At 29.0% G+C, this 18,635-nt stretch overlaps 1 long non-coding RNA gene across 1 annotated transcript; it reads left to right on the plus strand.

The window, feature by feature from the left end:
• Nucleotides 1-1,109: 1,109 nt before the first annotated feature.
• LOC145271336 (uncharacterized) lies at nucleotides 1,110-17,739 on the plus strand. Its single transcript, XR_013865825.1, has 3 exons — nucleotides 1,110-1,226; nucleotides 11,906-11,993; nucleotides 15,806-17,739. It is a non-coding gene; the product is annotated as an uncharacterized LOC145271336 (long non-coding RNA).
• Nucleotides 17,740-18,635: the final 896 nt, after the last annotated feature.

Below are 18,635 nucleotides of genomic sequence, written 5' to 3' on the forward strand. Positions count from 1 at the left end.
ATAACTTATCCAGGTAGGTAGAAGAGTAACTTATCGAACCGAATAAAAGCATTAAAATACATTACTTATCCAGGTAGGTAGAAGAGTCACTTATCGAACTGAATAAATGCATTAAAATACATAACATATCCAGGTAGGTAGAAGAGTAACTTATAAAACTGAATAAAAGCATTAAAATACATAACTTATTCAGGTAGGTAGAAGAGTAACTTATCGAACTGAATAAATGCATTATAATACATAACATATCCAGGTAGGTAGAAGAGTAACTTATAAAACCGAATAAATGCATTAAAATACATAACATATCCAGGTAGGCAGAAGAGTAACTTATCGAACTGAATAAAAGCATTAAAACACATAACTTATTAAGGTAGGTAGAAGAGTAACTTATAAAACTGAATAAATGCATTAAAATACATAACATATCCAGGTAGGTAGAAGAGTAACTTTTCGAACCGAATAAAAGCATTAAAATACATAACTTATCCAGGTAGGTAGAAGAGTAACTTATAAAACCAAATAAAAGCATTAAAATACATAACCTATCCAGGTAGGTAGAAGAGTAACTTATCGAACCAAATAAAATCATTAAAACACAAAACTTATCCAGGTAGGTAGAAGAGTAACTTATCGAACCGAGTAAAAGCATTCAAATATATCACTTATCCATTATTTAACTTCTTAATTTAGATGAATTTGTCAGTTTCTTCCAACGTGATAACAGTTTTCATTATAAATTTTTTTCACCTTTAATTCTTTTACATTTAATCTCTTTAGTTATTTTTTTTTATCGTATAGATTAACTTTAGATTAATCTTTTAAACACAATCAAGAAATAATCGGAAATCTATAAATATATAAATAAATAAAAATACGAAAAGTGGGCTTTAAAAACTATCAGTTTCAACAAGTAAATTGCACATGCAACGAATTAATTAGAGAAATAATAAAGATGAAACTTGTAATCTGTTCTCTCTCACGTAAATATTAAAATGTTAAATAAAATAATATTAATTTTATCCGTGATATTCACCAAATAGATCGGCTCTATTTCGAAATGATTTCTTTTTTTTTTTCCTCTTCAGTTTTGTTTTCTGCGAACTTGCTCTTCCGTTCGTCATCTTGAATGTTAAGTTGAGCTTGTAAAGTCAATCACATTTGAAAAATCGTTTCCTTTATAAAAGCAGATAAAGTTAATCGAAAGCAGATTATAAAACAAAAACGTAAGTATTACTACATGGCGCACGTATGTGTATTTTTTATTTTCATCTTTTTTTCATCGGATTATTATCGTTGAAAATATTTCACTGTTGATTGTTTTGGTGGTAAATTTTCAGATTAGGTCTACCTCCACAATTTTCTTTTAAATGATGACTTTTATAAGTTTTCGACCATGCTAAATACGGAAATCGCATTGAAATTTTGCAGAAATAATTAGTTATCAAGATATAAAAAGTTGTATTATGCATTGTATTCTTTGGCGGCCATCTTTTGGTACGCGCGTAGATTTGTTTATGGAGCGCGCGCACGTGCGTAAAAACGATGGCCGCCAAAGAATACAATGCATAATACAACTTTTTATATCTCGATAACTACTTCTGCAAAATTTCAATGCGATTTCCTTATTCAGCATAGTAGAAAACTTATAAAAGTCGTCATTTAAAAGAAAATTGCGGAGGTGGACCTAATCTAAAAAATATACCTTTTTTGTTTTCAGTATTGACTTAAATATAAAAAAAAATAACTTCTTCTCGTTTACAAAAAAAAAAAATAATAATAATAATAATTTTATAAATTTTTATATGTATATAAAACAAAAACGTAAGTATTACTACATGGCGAACGTATGTGTATTTTTTTATTTTCATCTTTATTTCATTTTTTCATCGGATTATTATCGAATGGTCACTAATCTATCAGATTTTTTTTTTCAATACTGACTTAAACATAAAATACATTCAATGCGTAATTCTCTATGTTATCAGTGGTGGTCAATTCTGTATTCGTTTTCACGTACAGAATTGATCATATTTTTCTTGATTTTTGTACTTTAATGTCCCTTTGTCTTTATTGAAATGAAATCAGAAGGAAAAAAAAGCGAATAATCCTAATGAAAATGTTGATTTATCGTTGAAAATTTTTCAATGTCGATTGACTTAAACAACAAAAAAAAAAAACTTCTTTATGATTTACAAAAAAAATTATAAATTTTATATGTTTTTTTAATGTTTCACACGTTAAAAAAATCAGATTTTATTTTACTTAAAACAGACTTAAAAACAAAAAAGTTCAATTTCTAAAATCTTTAAAAATAATGAATATTCTTTACAATGACGACTTTTATAGGTTTTCAAGGATGCTGAAAATGAATAAATATTTGAAAAGTGACGCAGAGAATTAGTTTTTATGACATGAGAAAATTATTTTTTTTTCAAAAAGTGAGGATCACTTTTCTATTTAAATTTAATGCCAAATGAGCAACCACTTTCTGGCCACATGGTGATATTTGGGGGAGGGGCTGCCTGAAAGCCGTTTTGGTAATTTGTTAATTCCCTTCCACCTGAACAGTCATCTTTACCATAACGAATTCTGTAGGTTTTTGGGTATGCTGAAAACGAATATCACATTTAAAATAGCCGAAAACAAGTAGTTGTATCGATATTAAGCTAAGTAATTCTTTATCTTATCAGTGGTGGCCACCATTCATAACATAAGGAATTACATTGCTTATATTTGGAAAACTTGTTATTGTCTTGTTAACTCAATTTTTTCTTTCCAAGAATAAGTTTCTTTTTTCTTGTGTTAAATATCTTAATACGGAACACCTGATGCATGGTGAATACCATCTGATAATTTAAAATTAACATCGGTAGATGACACTTGATGACTTCCATGCTTGAGTTTAAAAACAAGAAAAAATTAATTTCTTTTGTCTTTCTCATAATCTTTTCTTTCATAACTCATTACTAACGCTTCACATACTCTGTCAAAATAGTTAGCTGAAATCATCTTCCAAAGTGTCACGTATAAAACGAAACCCGAGAAAGGAATATTTTTTTAAAACAGAATATAGATCTTACCCAACCTAAATGGTGGGATCTTTCTATCGATCCGGTAGATATCTCACTGTTGATGCTATTCTCTATCTATATAAGAACCAGGTACGTCCAAGGATGGAATACTGTTGCCACATCTGGGCAGGAGCTGCTAGAAAGAACTTGGCCTGCCTTGATAGAGTTCAAAATAGACTTTGTAGCCTCGTATGAGATGTCCTTTTCTCTTCCTTGAAACCTTTATCTCACAGAAGAGATGTTGCGAGTTTGTCTCTGATGTATCGTTATTTTCATGGAAAGTGTTCGACTGAGCTTCAATCTATGGTCCCCTCTTGCCAAACTTTCACAAGAAACACTCGTCTAGCTGTAAACACTATCAATAATTCCCCCCACTCTTTATCTGTGCCTAAACCTAAACGTAGATTCCATGAACAAAGCTTTTTTCTTAGAACTGCACGCCTGTGGAATTGTCTTCCATTTTCCTGCTTTCCGGCTGACTACAATATGGTTGTCTTCAAGTCTAACGTAAATAAGTTCTTGATGAGCCGTTCCATATAAGTTATCAACTTTACCAAATTTTCATTACTAATGATTACTATAATGTCCAATTTCTACTGTACACTCTTTAACCCTTATCCTTGAGTGGCCTCTTGGCCTTGATAATGTGGTGATCCCTTGTGTAAAAAAAAAAAAAAATCCTACTTCCAAACTCCAATAAATATTGAGATATCAGTTTGTTCTGTGGCTCAATCACTATCCAACTCATTGGACTTTCCTTAATCAACGTTGCCCATGGGTGTTCCACATGTACCTTCTGGTGTTTCTTATAACAAACATTCTTATAACAAAACAGATTTCCAATCTTAAAATCTACTGACTTTATTTTCTTATCCTTGTTCTCTATCAGTTTTTCCTAACTTTTAGAATCTTCTTCCTTACCAAAGTAAAAGATTAAACTGATACTTAATCCTATATCAGACTGTTTTTTCTATAATATGGTTTCCAATATACATCTAGCGTTCCCTGCCTCTGGTGGTTCTTATAATACACCAGATCTTCAATCTTAAAATCTATGGACTTTGTTTTCTTATCAGAGTCCCCTATCAACTTTTTCGTAGTTTTCCGAATGTTATCCCTTACCAAAGTAAAAGATTGATGCATCTCTTTTAGAGCGATCTCATGTTACTCATCACCATAGTATACTCTACAAAGCATCAATATATTATCTAACGTCTCTGTTGTATAGCAAGTAGTATAATGGTAATTTTGTTGTTTCGCTCACATGAAATCTGACAGCTGCCAACATTTGGTTTATGTATAAATCCCATGACAACTCATTGTTTCTGATGTTTTTTGCTTAATTGTCATACATCATCGTATGAAATCTTTCCACTTCTTTCTTTGTATGGTGATAAAATGGTCACATGATGTATGTTGAGGTCCTACAATGCTTTCTTCATCACTTTGTTAACATTTTCCGACCCATTGTCTTTTAACAGCTGGGGTGGTGCCCCGAATCTGAGGAGAATATCATCCAACAACAGATGCACCACGGTTTTTGACTTTTTATTATTATTTTATTTGAACACCTGATACTGTATTTCTAAAACATCACACAACATAGCTTTCAACCTGACTTGTACTCATGTAAACTGGCTAGTAGTACCCTATTTATGTGATCTAAGTGACTTTCCATTGTATCTTAGAATATAAAAATATCATCCAAATATGGTAATGCCTAATCTTTCTGTCCCTCTAGAACTATGGAAATTTATTCCTGGAAGATCCTGGGAGTGTTTGTGAGACCAAACGGTATCAAGTTAAAGTGAAATAAATCTCAGTGGCAGGTGAATGAAGTTTCCTCTTTAATGTAACCTGAGAGTAACTTGACTTCAGATCTAAGTTTATGAAGTATTCTGCCGACCCAAGCGAGGCTAATATGTTATTAATGACAGGTAATGCTCAGGTAAACTTCTTCATGACTTTATTTAAAGCCTTAAAATGTATGACAAAATCTTTTACTACCATCCTTCTTACAATACTTACAATATCAAAAAACTCCATGGACTATTCGATCTTTCAATTACATCTGCCTGCATTATTTCATCTAATTCGAAGTACATCTTTACCTTATTTTTCTTAAGCCATCATGGCTTTTATCACATTGTGTTGAGATTCTCTGCAACAAAGAAGTCACAGTGCAAAGACTGACGTTCTATTCCTACTCTTAATCGAGCAAGCAATTTTACAATTAATGGGGAGTCATTAGATGTTCTTAAACTTTTTTAAAATATGGTTCAGGTTCGTGTCTAAGTTCTTTAAAAACACTATTTATTACTAACATCTCCTATCCACCAGAGTTCTATAATTTTTTCCCTCAATTGTAATCAAAACAGAATTTGATATGCCCATGTTACTGACTATTTGCACTGGTATGCCGTTTTTTCATTCGTCGGGCATTGCAAGAATGGAGCATCCCTGGTTTCCCTGGATATGCTTCTTGCAGAATCTCTGTATTTTGCCCATCTTGACAAAATATTAACACTATCTTCCTCTTTCTTTCTCTCTAGTTTTAAATCATGTGACAAAACTTCATGGGCTTGTCTTCATACTCCTGTCTTGCATTAAGTCAGATCTTCCATTTAACTTTTGCTAGGGCTTTCTGATAAGCCGCTTGAACATCCTGTGGTTCATGTCTCATCACAACCATCTCCACCTTCCTGTGCCTGAGGCCCTCGATACAGAATCCCAATACCTGTTATTTGACTAGTCTGCTTCTCTGGTCTATCCCACTATAAACGCCTTATTCTAATCTAACTAACCTATGCATGTAGTCATGTCTCTCTTCTAATGTTCACTAATTCGACTTTGTTTGTTAGGGTTTGCAACAATTTCGTAGTACCCCTCTAGGGATTTTTTTAATTCTGCCCATTTTTAACTTTCATTGTTTAATATGAGTCTGTTCATGAATTGTTAAGAGAGCTATCTGACATTTTTCCTTATCCACTGCTCCTGTTACCCTTAAATACTTCTCTACATCATCCACCGACTTCCTGAATTCTCTATATCATCTGCCCACCTCCCTCAATCTTTTAGATCATCTACCCACCTCCCTCAATTTTTTAGATCATCTACCCACCCCCTCAATTCTCTACATAATTTACCCACCTCCCTCAATTCTCTACATCATCCACCCACCCCTAAATTCTCTACATAATCCACCCACCTCCCTCAATTCTCTACATAATCTACCCACCTCCCTCAATTCTCTACATCATCCACCCACTCCTAAATTCTCTACATAATCCACCCACCTCCCTCAATTCTTTACATAATCTACCCACCTCCCTCAATTCCCTACATTATCCACCCACCTCCCGCAGCCACCGTCTTTTCTATTTAAAAATAGCTTCTTCATTATAACAATGGCATACTACTGACGAAAAACAAGATAACAATACAACTCAAAATAAATTTTTGTTATGAAAAATGAAAAAGTGAGCCAAATATTAAGTCTAAAAAGTTGTAAACAAAAAACTCCAAAATATGTGATTCTACTTTTATTGACAATTATGTGTGAACACCTTGAAAAACTTTAATGAAAGATAAAAATTATTTTAGAATTTAATATAAAATGATTTCCAATCATTCAGTCACATTTTCGGTTGTTCAAAGCTAAAAACACAATATTTAAAATTTTGACCGCTAGTCAAAGTTTTAAATATTTATAGTCTTGATAAGAAAATAACTCTAACTAAACATGAAAGAAAATTTTTTATCATCAGATTATCAATTACAAAAATCAATCTGGAATAAAAATCAACAACAAAACGTTCGTTTATAGTGGTTGCTACTGGTTATGATGCTATTACTAATACTACTGCCTACACTCAAAATTAAAACGATTTTTCCGGATATCATGTTTATATATTGCTATTTACTCCAATAGAAAAACACATATAATTATTATTTTAACAGATTAAAACAGGAAAAGATTATTTTATTTAACAGTGGTTGTTCAAATAAAACTTTTTAAAAAATTTCCCGTACTCGTCATGTTGAAATCTTTTTTTTTTGTAGACAACGGCAAACGAGTGCTCAAATCTATTTCAGACACCCGAAATTATTAAAAGTGATATCTTTTCTGCCTAGATTCCAAATCTCATGAAAAAATTCTTCATACAAACACGGTATGAGCATTTGAAATCTTACCAAAAACACCATTTTATGATGTTAACATTTTTATGATTTTATTTGCTTAAAACTCTTAAAATATATAATGTACGTTATTATTTATAAATTCATTTGAAAGTGTCTTACTCTCCTAACAAAAGTTGGTATTTTGAGAACTTATAATTCTTTGCTTTTTAAAATATGACTATTTTAGTAGAAGCCCCATGAAATGTGTGATTATCCAAAGCATTTATCGTTCATGTGTATTGCTACTAATCAAAATATCAAAATAAAATGGAAAGTTTAAGAAAACAATACAACAGAGAGCTAGACACAATATATTATTCCAGAGTGATTCGACTCTCCAGAAACATGTGCGTGTCAAACATCTTGACTAATAGATTTCATGTTAATGGGGAAAATTATACAAATGTGAGTCATGTCATTAACTAACAGACATAAATGTTATTTAACACAAGAGACGTCACTCTAACAGAAAACGCAACGTTTGGAAAAGTATCAAGTATTTTTTACCCACCTATTTTTATATTTTAAAAATAATTTTTTGTTAAATCTGTTCACAAATTTTGAATAAATTTGATTTTTATTTTTAATTATATTTCATGTCTTTTTCTGCCAAAATTTACAAAATAGAGAAAGGGGTTGTACCGCTCGTACATGTGAACCCAAAAAATAATTCAGTCACATTTTCGGTTGTTCAAAGCAAAAACCACAATATTTTCAAAAAATTTGATCACTAGTCAAAGTTTTTAAATATTTATATGCTTGATAACCAAACATGTAAGCACATTTTTATAATCAGATTTACAATACAAATGGATCTGGAATAAAAATCAACAACAAATAAACGTCTGTTTACAGTGGCCGTGTTATCGTTGTTGCTGGTTATGATGCTATTACTAATACTACAGTATACACTTAAAATCAAAAAGATTTTTTCTGAATATCATGTTTTATAATTGCTATTTACCACAACAGAACACCACATACAATTATTATTTTAACAAATTAAAACAGCAAAAAGATTGTTTTATTTAACAGTGTTTGTTCAAATAAAATTTAAAAAAAATTCCATACTCGTCATGTTGAAATCTTTTTTTTTTACACAACGGAAAAACGAGTGCTCAAATCTATTTCAGACAAGCTAAACTATTAAGAATGTCATTTTCTTGGCTAGATTCCAAATCTCATGAAAAAATTTAAATATATAATATACATTATTATTTATAAATGTATTTGTTTAAAACTCTTAAAATATATAATGTACATCATTATTTATAAATTTAATTGTTTAAAACTCTTAAAATATATAATGTACATTATTATTTCTTAATTTATTAACTTAAAAATATTAAAATATAAAATGTACATTATTATTTATAAATTTATTTGTTTAAAACTCTTAAAATATATAATGTGCATTATTATTTATGAATTTATTTGCTTAAAACTCTTAAAATATATAATTTATATTATTATTTATAAATTCATTTGAAAAAAAAATCGTGGTATTTTGACGACTTAAAATGCTTTGGTTTGTAAAATATGACTATTTTAGTAGAATCCCCTTCATGTAAAATAGGTGGAAAGTTAAGAAAACACTCTATCTAGGGCTCTACGGACAAATTTAATTTTAGTTGACCTTTGACAACAAAATATCTTAATTTACTAGCCAAATAGAAAATTTACTAGCCAAACTAATGTACCTATTTACTATGCCTCCCCACAGGACAGAGTTAGACACCAGGGTCGTTTTTTAACGTGGAGAAAAGGTACAAAAATAAAAATTGTCTCAGTCGTGAAGGATTTCTCCTCCACCGAAAGAGAACAAGAAATAGAAGTGCAGCATCTGAAGAACAGATACTACACTTTGATCTTGTCCCGAAGGCCAACTTAATGTAATGCAAAAATTTGCTAGCCAAACCAATGTAATACTATTTCACTGTTATGAATAAACCAATAATATTAGGTGATCTTTTTTTTTTATTTTCAAATTAGAAGGGGAAAATTCAGAAATTTTACTCAGTTTCAATTTTCTAAAATATAACTTGAATAAAGAGCTTAAATCTTTTTATTTTTAAATATTACTGCTCAGTTGATTTACAGTTTATATATATATATGTGTGTATATATATTGTGTATATGTATTGTGTGTATATATATATATATACATATATATTGTGTATATATATTGTATATATACAATATTTATATATTGTATATATATATATATATATATATATAGTGTGTGTATATATATATTGTGCATATATATTGTGTGTATATATATATTGTGTATATATATATTGTGTGTATATATATTGTGTATATATATTGTATATATATACTCTCTATATATATTGCATATATATATATTGTATATATATATTGTGTATTAATTTGTATATATATTGTGCATATATTGTGTATATATATTGTTTGTATATATATGGTGTTTATATATATATATATATATATTGTGTATATATATATATATATATTGTTCATATATATATATATTGTGTATATATATAATGTGTATATATATATTGTGTATATATATATTGTGTGTATATATATATGTATATTTTGTATATATAATGTGTATATATAATGTGTATATATATATATATTGTGTATATGTATATATATATTGTGTATATATATTGTGTATATGTGTATATATATTGTGTATATATATTGTGTATATCTGTATATATATTATGTATATACTGTATATATATATAATATATATTATATATATATATTATATACATATTATATATTATATATATATATATTCTGAATTATATATATATTGTGTATATATATATATATATATATATATATATATATATATAATCCTTTCTTATTTTTCGCAGTTAGAAAAATGAAATATCATCAAATGATTTCAAAAGTACAAAAGTTTTCAATAAAAATCGGTAAAAAAGATTTTGCAATGATTTTTTTTAATAGTTTATAATATTCTAAAAAAAGATTTTTTTAAATTAAAACTTAAAAATGACAAATAATATATAATAAGTAAATTCTATTTCCGACTATTTTCGCAATTAGTTGGGCCACCCCTTTAACTACGTTAGTGGCTATGCGCCTCTGAAACCTCAGACTATTTTCGGATATTTTACAGCTTTTGGTAAGGTACGCTCGTGTATTAAAGTGGCTTATCACATAGGCATAGTAATCTTTCGCGGACAATTTAAAATTAGATGGAAATGATTTTTTTTTAAATTGCGGATAATTTCGAAAAGACAATAGTTTTTTGTTTTTTTTGTTGGTGAATGTCGATAATAAACTACGGCAGGACTTGCCTTTTAAATCTTTATAAAGTTCATGGCTTTTTTTGCTTCATTAGCTGAATATTTTAATAGAATGTACATTTTTTAAAGAAAAAAATATTTGAAAATTGACTTACCGCAGTGCACAGTAGTAACTTAAATGAAATATAATGCTGTATTGCTGTATTTAAGAGATAGCAAAATAATTGTTTTTGTTTTTTAATTTTCTAAAGATCTTAACCACAAACCACCAATTAGCATGCGTAGTTATAATGTTATTCCAATGATATTCTTTTAAAAACTTCAAAAGAAGCTGAGTACTATCAAAGTTTGGCAAAATAATACCACATGATCAATTTCATTGTAGAGATTTTTTTTCAAAAGCCTTTGTTTAAAAAAGAAAAAAAAGTATATTGTTCTATTACTGTTGTACTGTTTAAATAATTTGACTTTGCTCGTTTTATTTTAAGAAAATATAAGTTGAAAAACATTTTTCATTCACTATTAGAATAGTTGTCAGTAAAAAACAGTCGCCAAAAAGATAAGCATTTTTTTTATTTTTAGGCGCCAACTTGAAAAATCACTTGTAAATTTCCTATATATTCATTCATGTCCTTAAATAAACACGACCAGAAATATTTTTGCTTAATAGCATGAAAAGTCTTTTCCATAACTATTATTGTCATGATACTGTACTAACACTCCTTTTTTTAGGATGCAACGGTACATGTTACCTTATCAATAGTTCATTGTCAGGTTGGGACAAGTAAGACACTATCTCGCCCATCACTCTGAACTTTTTTTCTGCATCCGCATCTTTAAATCTAAAAATTTCATTATCTGCCTTTTGTTCCCTAATTTGATAAAAACATAACATATGACACCAATGAGCCCTCAACTTTCTTATCCAATGAAAACTATTTTGGCTCAAGCAAAATGATTTCACGTACCATCTGGTTTGCATATCACTAAGATTATGAAATAAAAAAGTAAATTTGTTTTTAACAAAGATCATATCAGATCATAGATCATTTGAGGCAGAAATTATTTTTTTATAAATCAACAATAATATGACGTCATACACATGAAAGATCTGACTTGTTTCACAGTAGTTGGAGTCGAGATTTTATCGATTTTGACTTTTTCCAGGTCTGGCTATATACTCTGTTCACTAACTTTGAACCCCAGATCCTGTTCTTCTCCTAAAATCTCACACTACATCACTTTCAACCTGAGGTTGTGCTTATGTAAAATGACTAGTAGTACCATATCTATGTGATCCAAGTGACTTTCCATCGTATCTTAGAATATTAAAATATCATCCAAATATGGTAATGCATAATCTTTCTGTCCCTTTAGAACTATGGACATTAATTGCTGAAACATCCTCGGGGCGTTTGCGAGACCAAATGGTATAATGTTAAAGTGAAATAAACCCCAGTTGCAGGTAAATGAAGTTCTTTTCTTTATTGTTCTTATTTAATTAAACCTGAGAGTAACTTGACTTCAGATGTTTACAAAGTATTTTGCCGACCCAAGTAAGGCTAATATGTCATCAATGACCAGTAACACTCAGGCAAACTTCTTCATGACTTTATTTAAAGCCTTTACATCTATTTTACTACCATCCTTCTTTTCTACTTACACAATTAGAAAACTTCATGGACTATTCGATCATTCAATTACATCTGCTTGCATCATTTCACCTAAATTGACGTACATCCTCACTCCATTTTTCTTAAGCCACTTGCAGCTTTTATCACATTTGTGTTGAGATTCTCTGCAACAAAGAAATTATGGTAGAAAGACTGACTTTCTATCCCTACTCTTAATCGAGCAACGAGCAAGCCCTTCTACAATTAATGGGGAACCATTAGCTGTTCTTAAACTTTTTTATCACATAGTCCAGGTTCCTGTAAGTGCTTTACAAACACTGCTAATTATTACTAACACCTAAATCGAAGTACATCCTCATCTCCTTTTTTCATGGCTTTTATCACACGTGTGTTGAGATTCTTTGCAACAAAGCAGTCATGATAGACATAACTAACATTCTATCTCTACTCTTAATCGAGCAAGCCCTTCTACAATTAGCGCTAAGGGAAATTATATGTTAACATCCTGGAAATTTGATAGAAACAAAAAAATAATTGTCATTTAAAACAAGTGACGTCACTCTAACAGAAAACGCCACGTTTGGAAAAGTATCAAGTATTTTTACCCACCTATTTATATATTTAAAAAATAATAACTATTTTTAAAGCTGACATTTATATATTAAAAAAAAACAAGGTTTTGTTAAAGCTGAAAAATTGTTCACACATTTAGAAGAAATTTGATTTTTTTAAATTACATTTCATGTGTTTTTCTACTGTTTTTATTTCTTAACTGAGCATCTCCTACAAATATCGATTTTGCATTTTTCATAATTGGGCACATTAGTTTCTATTCAATAATAATTCGCTGCAAACATTGGAAAAAAGACGAAAATTTAAAAAATAGATAGCTGATACCGCTCATACATGTGAACGTAAAAAATAATTCAGTCACATTTTCGGTTGTTCAAAACAAAAACACAACATTTAAAATTTTGACCACTAGTCAAAGTTTTTAAATATTTATATGCTTGATAAGAAAATAGCTCTAACTAAACATGTAAGAAAATTTTTTTATAATCCAATTTTCAATTTAAAAAAATCGATCTGGAATAAAAATCAACAACAAAAAACGAAATTCAAAATAAAATTAAAACAAATAAGAATCAACAACAAAAACGTCCTTTTACAGTGGCTGTGCTATCGCTGCTTCTGGTTATGATGCTATTCCTAATGCTACAGTCTACACTCAAAATCAAAACGTTTTTTTCCGGATATCATGTTTTTTAATCGCTATTTACAACAACAGAAAACTATACAATTGTTATTTTAACCGATTACAACAGTAAAAAGATTGTTTTATTTAACATGATAGTTCAAATAAAATTAAAACAAAAAATTCCATACTCATGTTTAAATCTCTTTTTACACAATGGAAAAACGAGTTCTGAAATCTAGTTCAGACAGGCGAAACTATTGAAAGTGCCATCTTTTCTTGGCTAGATTCTAAATCTCATGAAAAAAATTATTCATACCAGCACAGTACGAGCATTTAGAAATTGGGGGAGTTGTTACAAAATCTTATTGAAAACGTCATTTTATGATGTTAACATTTTTTATCAATTTATTTGCTTAAAACTCTTAAAATATACAATGTACATTATTATTTATAAATTTATTTGTTTAAAACTCTTAAAATATATAAGGTACATTATTATTCATAAATTTATTTGCTTAAAATATACAATGTACATTATTATTTATAAATTTATTTGCTTAAAACTCTTAAAATATACAATGTACATTATTATTTATATATTTATTTGCTTAAAACTCTTAAAATATACAATATACATTATTATTTATAAATTTATTTGTTTAAAACTCTTAAAATATATAAGGTACATTATTATTCATAAATTTATTTGCTTAAAACTCTTAAAATATACAATGTACATTATTATTTATATATTTATTTGCTTAAAACTCTTAAAATATACAATGTACATTATTATTTATATATTTATTTGCTTAAAACTCTTAAAATATACAATGTACATTATTATTTATAAATTTATTTGCTTAAAACTCTTAAAATATATAAGGTACATTATTATTCATAAATTTATTTACTTAAAACTCTTAAAATATACAATGTACATTATTATTTATAAATTTATTTGCTAAAAACTCTTAAAATATATAATGTACATTATTATTCATAAATTTATTTGCTTAAAACTCTTAAAATATATAATGTACATTATTATTTATAAATTTATTTGCTTAAAACTCTTAAAATATACAATGTACATTATTATTTATAAATTGATTTGTTTAAAACTCTTAAAATATACAATGCACATTTATCAATTTATTTGTTTAAAACTCTTAAAATATATAATGCACGTTATTATTTATGAATTGATTTGTTTAAAACTCTTAAAATATATAATGCACGTTATTATTTATGAATTGATTTGTTTAAAACTCTTAACATATATAATGAACATTATTATTTATAAATTGATTTGTTTAAAACTCTTAAAATATATACTGCACATAATTATGTATTTGTTTGAAAAAAAACAGTGGTATATTGACGACTTAAAATGCTTTGGTTTCTAAAATATGACTATTTTATCAGAATCCCCTTAGAATCTGTGATTATCCAAAGCATTTTATCGTTCATGTGTATTGCTACTGATAAAAATACATGTCAAAATAAGGAACGTTTAAGAAAACAATACATCAGAGAGCTAGACAAAATAGAATATTCAAAAGTGATTCGACTCTCCAGAAACATGTTCATGTCAATCCGCTTATGTAAAAATCATGACTAAGAGATGCCATGTAAATGTGGAAAATTATACAAATGTGAGCCATGTCATTCACTAACAATAAAATTAGAAATATGTTGAAAAGCTGTAATATGTGGAAAGATTTAAAAATCAGATATGGCAGAATATATATGGATGGAAAAGTTAAATCATCTACCATTATGGGATAAAGTAAAAATTATAAATAGAGAAGAACAATGACGAGTAAGCTAAGTTATATATTATTTAACACGATAAGGAACCATTAATAATAAATAATATATACATGTAGTAATATGTAATAAAAACTGTCTATACATCTATATATATATATATATATATATATATATGAAGTAATGAATACTAATAACATCTAGAAACAAAGTAGTTCTGCAAATTCATACTAGGAATTTGTACGCAGTCATCGCTACAAATACGAGAGTGTGCTAATCTCATGTACTAAATAAAACGTTCCATTCAGAATTATGTAAAGATTTTTTAGTTCAAGAGAAAGGTTCTCAAGTTCGACAAAATAAACCCAAATAAGATCGGAGGTAACATAGAAACGTTGTGAAAATAACACCCAAGTGGAGAACAGTATTTTGAAGAATCAAATATGAAGACTCAACCCTTATCTCTAAAATAAAAAAACGTGATTATTTTCAGTTGGAAAAATAAAAACACATTAATTTTGTAAACAAACCTGTATTGAATTAAAAATATACTCATTTTATATTTTAATTTCATTATTAATAGATGTTTGGATATTTTTAATAACTACCAACATAATAAATTGAATTTTACAACATGAAATGTACTTTTTCAAATTTATTTTATACTTTCAGAATTTGCAACAATGAAAAGAAATTCATTAATGGATAAGAAGCACCTTTCGGCATTGTTGATTTAAAAATCGTTTAAAATAATTATGAATTTCTTCATACAAACTTACGTAAGTTGAAATTTATTAGCGTGCCTATCATTATACACTTCATTACATTCCTACTTTTTGTGGAATTAGATGCAAGCAAACATGAGATACAAGCAACATTCTTGTGAAGTAGGTGGTTTTTCTTTTGCACGGAAGTCAAGTTTATTGCATCATATGCTAACACATACGGGAGAGAAACCACATTCTTGTGAAGTATGTGGTTCTTCTTTTGCACTTAAATCACATTCATGTCAAGTATGTGATTCTTCTTTTGCACAGAGGTCACATTTATTGAGTCATATGAAAACACATACGGGAGAGAAACCACATTTTTGTGAAGTATGTGGTTCTTCTTTTGCACAGAGGTCACATTTATTGAGTCATATGAAAACACATACGGGAGAGAAACCACATTCTTGTGAATTATGTGGTTCCTCTTTTGCACGGAAGTCAAGTTTATTGCATCATATGCTAACACATACAGGAGAGAAACCACATTCTTGTGAAGTATGTGGTTCTACTTTTGCACGGAGGTCACATTTATTGAGGCATATGAAAACACATACGGGAGAGAAACCACATTTTTGTGAAGTATGTGGTTCTTCTTTTGCAGAGAGGTCACATTTATTGAGGCATATGAAAACACATACGGGAGAGAAACCACATTTTTGTGAAGTATGTGGTTCTTCTTTTGCAGAGAGGTCCCATTTATTGAGTCATATGAAAACACATACGGGAGAGAAACCACATTCTTGTGAATTATGTGGTTCTTCTTTTGCACATAAGTCAACTTTTTTGCGTCATATGAACACACATACGGGAGAGAAACCACATTTTTGTGAAGTATGTGGTTCTTCTTTTGCACAGAGGTCAACTTTACTGAGTCATATGACAACACATACGGGAGAGAAACCAAATTCTTGTGAAGTATGTGGTTCTTCTTTTGCACGGAGGTCAACTTTATTGACTCATATGACAACACATACGGGAGAGAAACCACATTCTTGTGAAGTATGTGGTTCTTCTTTTGCACATAAGTCCACTTTTGTGCGTCATATGAAAACACATACGGGAGAGAAACCACATTCTTGTGAAGTATGTGGTTCTTCTTTTGCACATAAGTCAAGTTTGTTGCGTCATAGGAAAACACATACGGGAGAGAAACCACATTCTTGTGAAGTATGGGGTTCTTCTTTTGCATGGAAGTCAAATTTGTTAAGTCATATGAAAACACATATGGGAGAGAAACGACATTCTTGTGAAGTATGTGGTTCTTCTTTTGCATGGAGGTCACATTTGGTGAGGCATATGAAAACACATGCAGGAGAGAAACGATATTCTTGTTAAGTATGTGGTTCTTCTTTTGCATCCGGTTGATATTTGTTGAAGTATATGAAAATACATACAGAGCGTTCCTAATGATGGTGGACTTGACAGTAGTTAAAAATATTCCACACTTTGTATTTCAAAAATTGGAAAAATGTGCCAAACAATAGTGTGCTAAGTTTTTTCTCGAATTATTATTATATAAGTAAGGAAGGTTTTATAGACTGGCTTTAAAGAGGATTTCCTCACTATGATCAGGATAGAATTATAATGACTGCTCACAATGAAAGCTTGATTACAACTGCTTTTAAGAAGATAGAAAAAAGGTGGAATGTTTGGAAAATTTCTATTTTAGTAATTATAAGAACAACTGAATTAGATAAATGAATTAAAAAAAACTGACAAATATATTTGGTGAAATGACTTCTCGGTTGAAATGTATGAGAATTAATTTCTTGATTGAAATATATTAAATTAAAAAAGAGACAAACAACATTCTGGTTCTTTGAATAAAAAGAAAAATTTATTGTAGGTAGGGAGCCCCTTGATTTCTGAGAACTTTGAGAAAAAGAAAAAACTATATGAAATCTACAAGCTAGCCTCATGACAAATCCTTATAAATATTTTTAACACAATGCTTAGAACACTAAACTTTTGCAACGAAGCAATAACAGGGATAATAACTGTCTATAAATTTGTCCTTGGATATGAATTCATATCGTAATAAAATCACGTGTAAGTTCCAAGAGGATCTCTTCAAACTAACTAAAGTATATGGTTTAACTAACAATTTATCAGGTCAATTCGACATTCTTTTGTGAAAACTTATTCACCTTTATCATTTGCATAAGAATGTGACAGTCTACGTCGCTTAAATGACCATCTAACATAAAACCCATTGAGAACTGTTTTATTCTATTTTTCCGGTTTTTCTTACAAGACCTTTTGAAGCATGCACACATGCTAGCCAAGTATATTTTGATTTTTATGACAAAGTAAAATAAGAAAAATCGAAATTCTATATTTTTGTAATGTATGTGGCTTTTCTCTAACGAAACAAAATAAAATAATCCTTTGATAATGTTAATAATTTTCTTTAAATAAACAAAGTTTTTATTCTCAAAGTTTCATGGTATGAAATTTACAAACAGTCTCCTGTTGTATGTATATCCCTGTCAGGAAATTATGACATTAAGTTTTCACAAATCTTGCAGGGAGATGGTGGCGTCATTTTACATATAGCGTCTGCTATTCCTAAATAGTCACTGCTCTGTTAGTGACCAGAGTCAACATTTCTTAACTTATATAATGAGAACTGGTGTGCGACGTGATTATGACATGTGTCGATTGTTCTAGAATTAATTTGGAGATGTGCTAAGAATGTGAGTCAAAAGTTTTCTAAAGAATGATTCAGAGAC

The sequence above is a fragment of the Euprymna scolopes genome, chromosome 46, assembly GCF_053919585.1.
Source record: "Euprymna scolopes isolate OS-2025 chromosome 46, ASM5391958v1, whole genome shotgun sequence".
NCBI lineage: Eukaryota > Metazoa > Mollusca > Cephalopoda > Sepiida > Sepiolidae > Euprymna > Euprymna scolopes.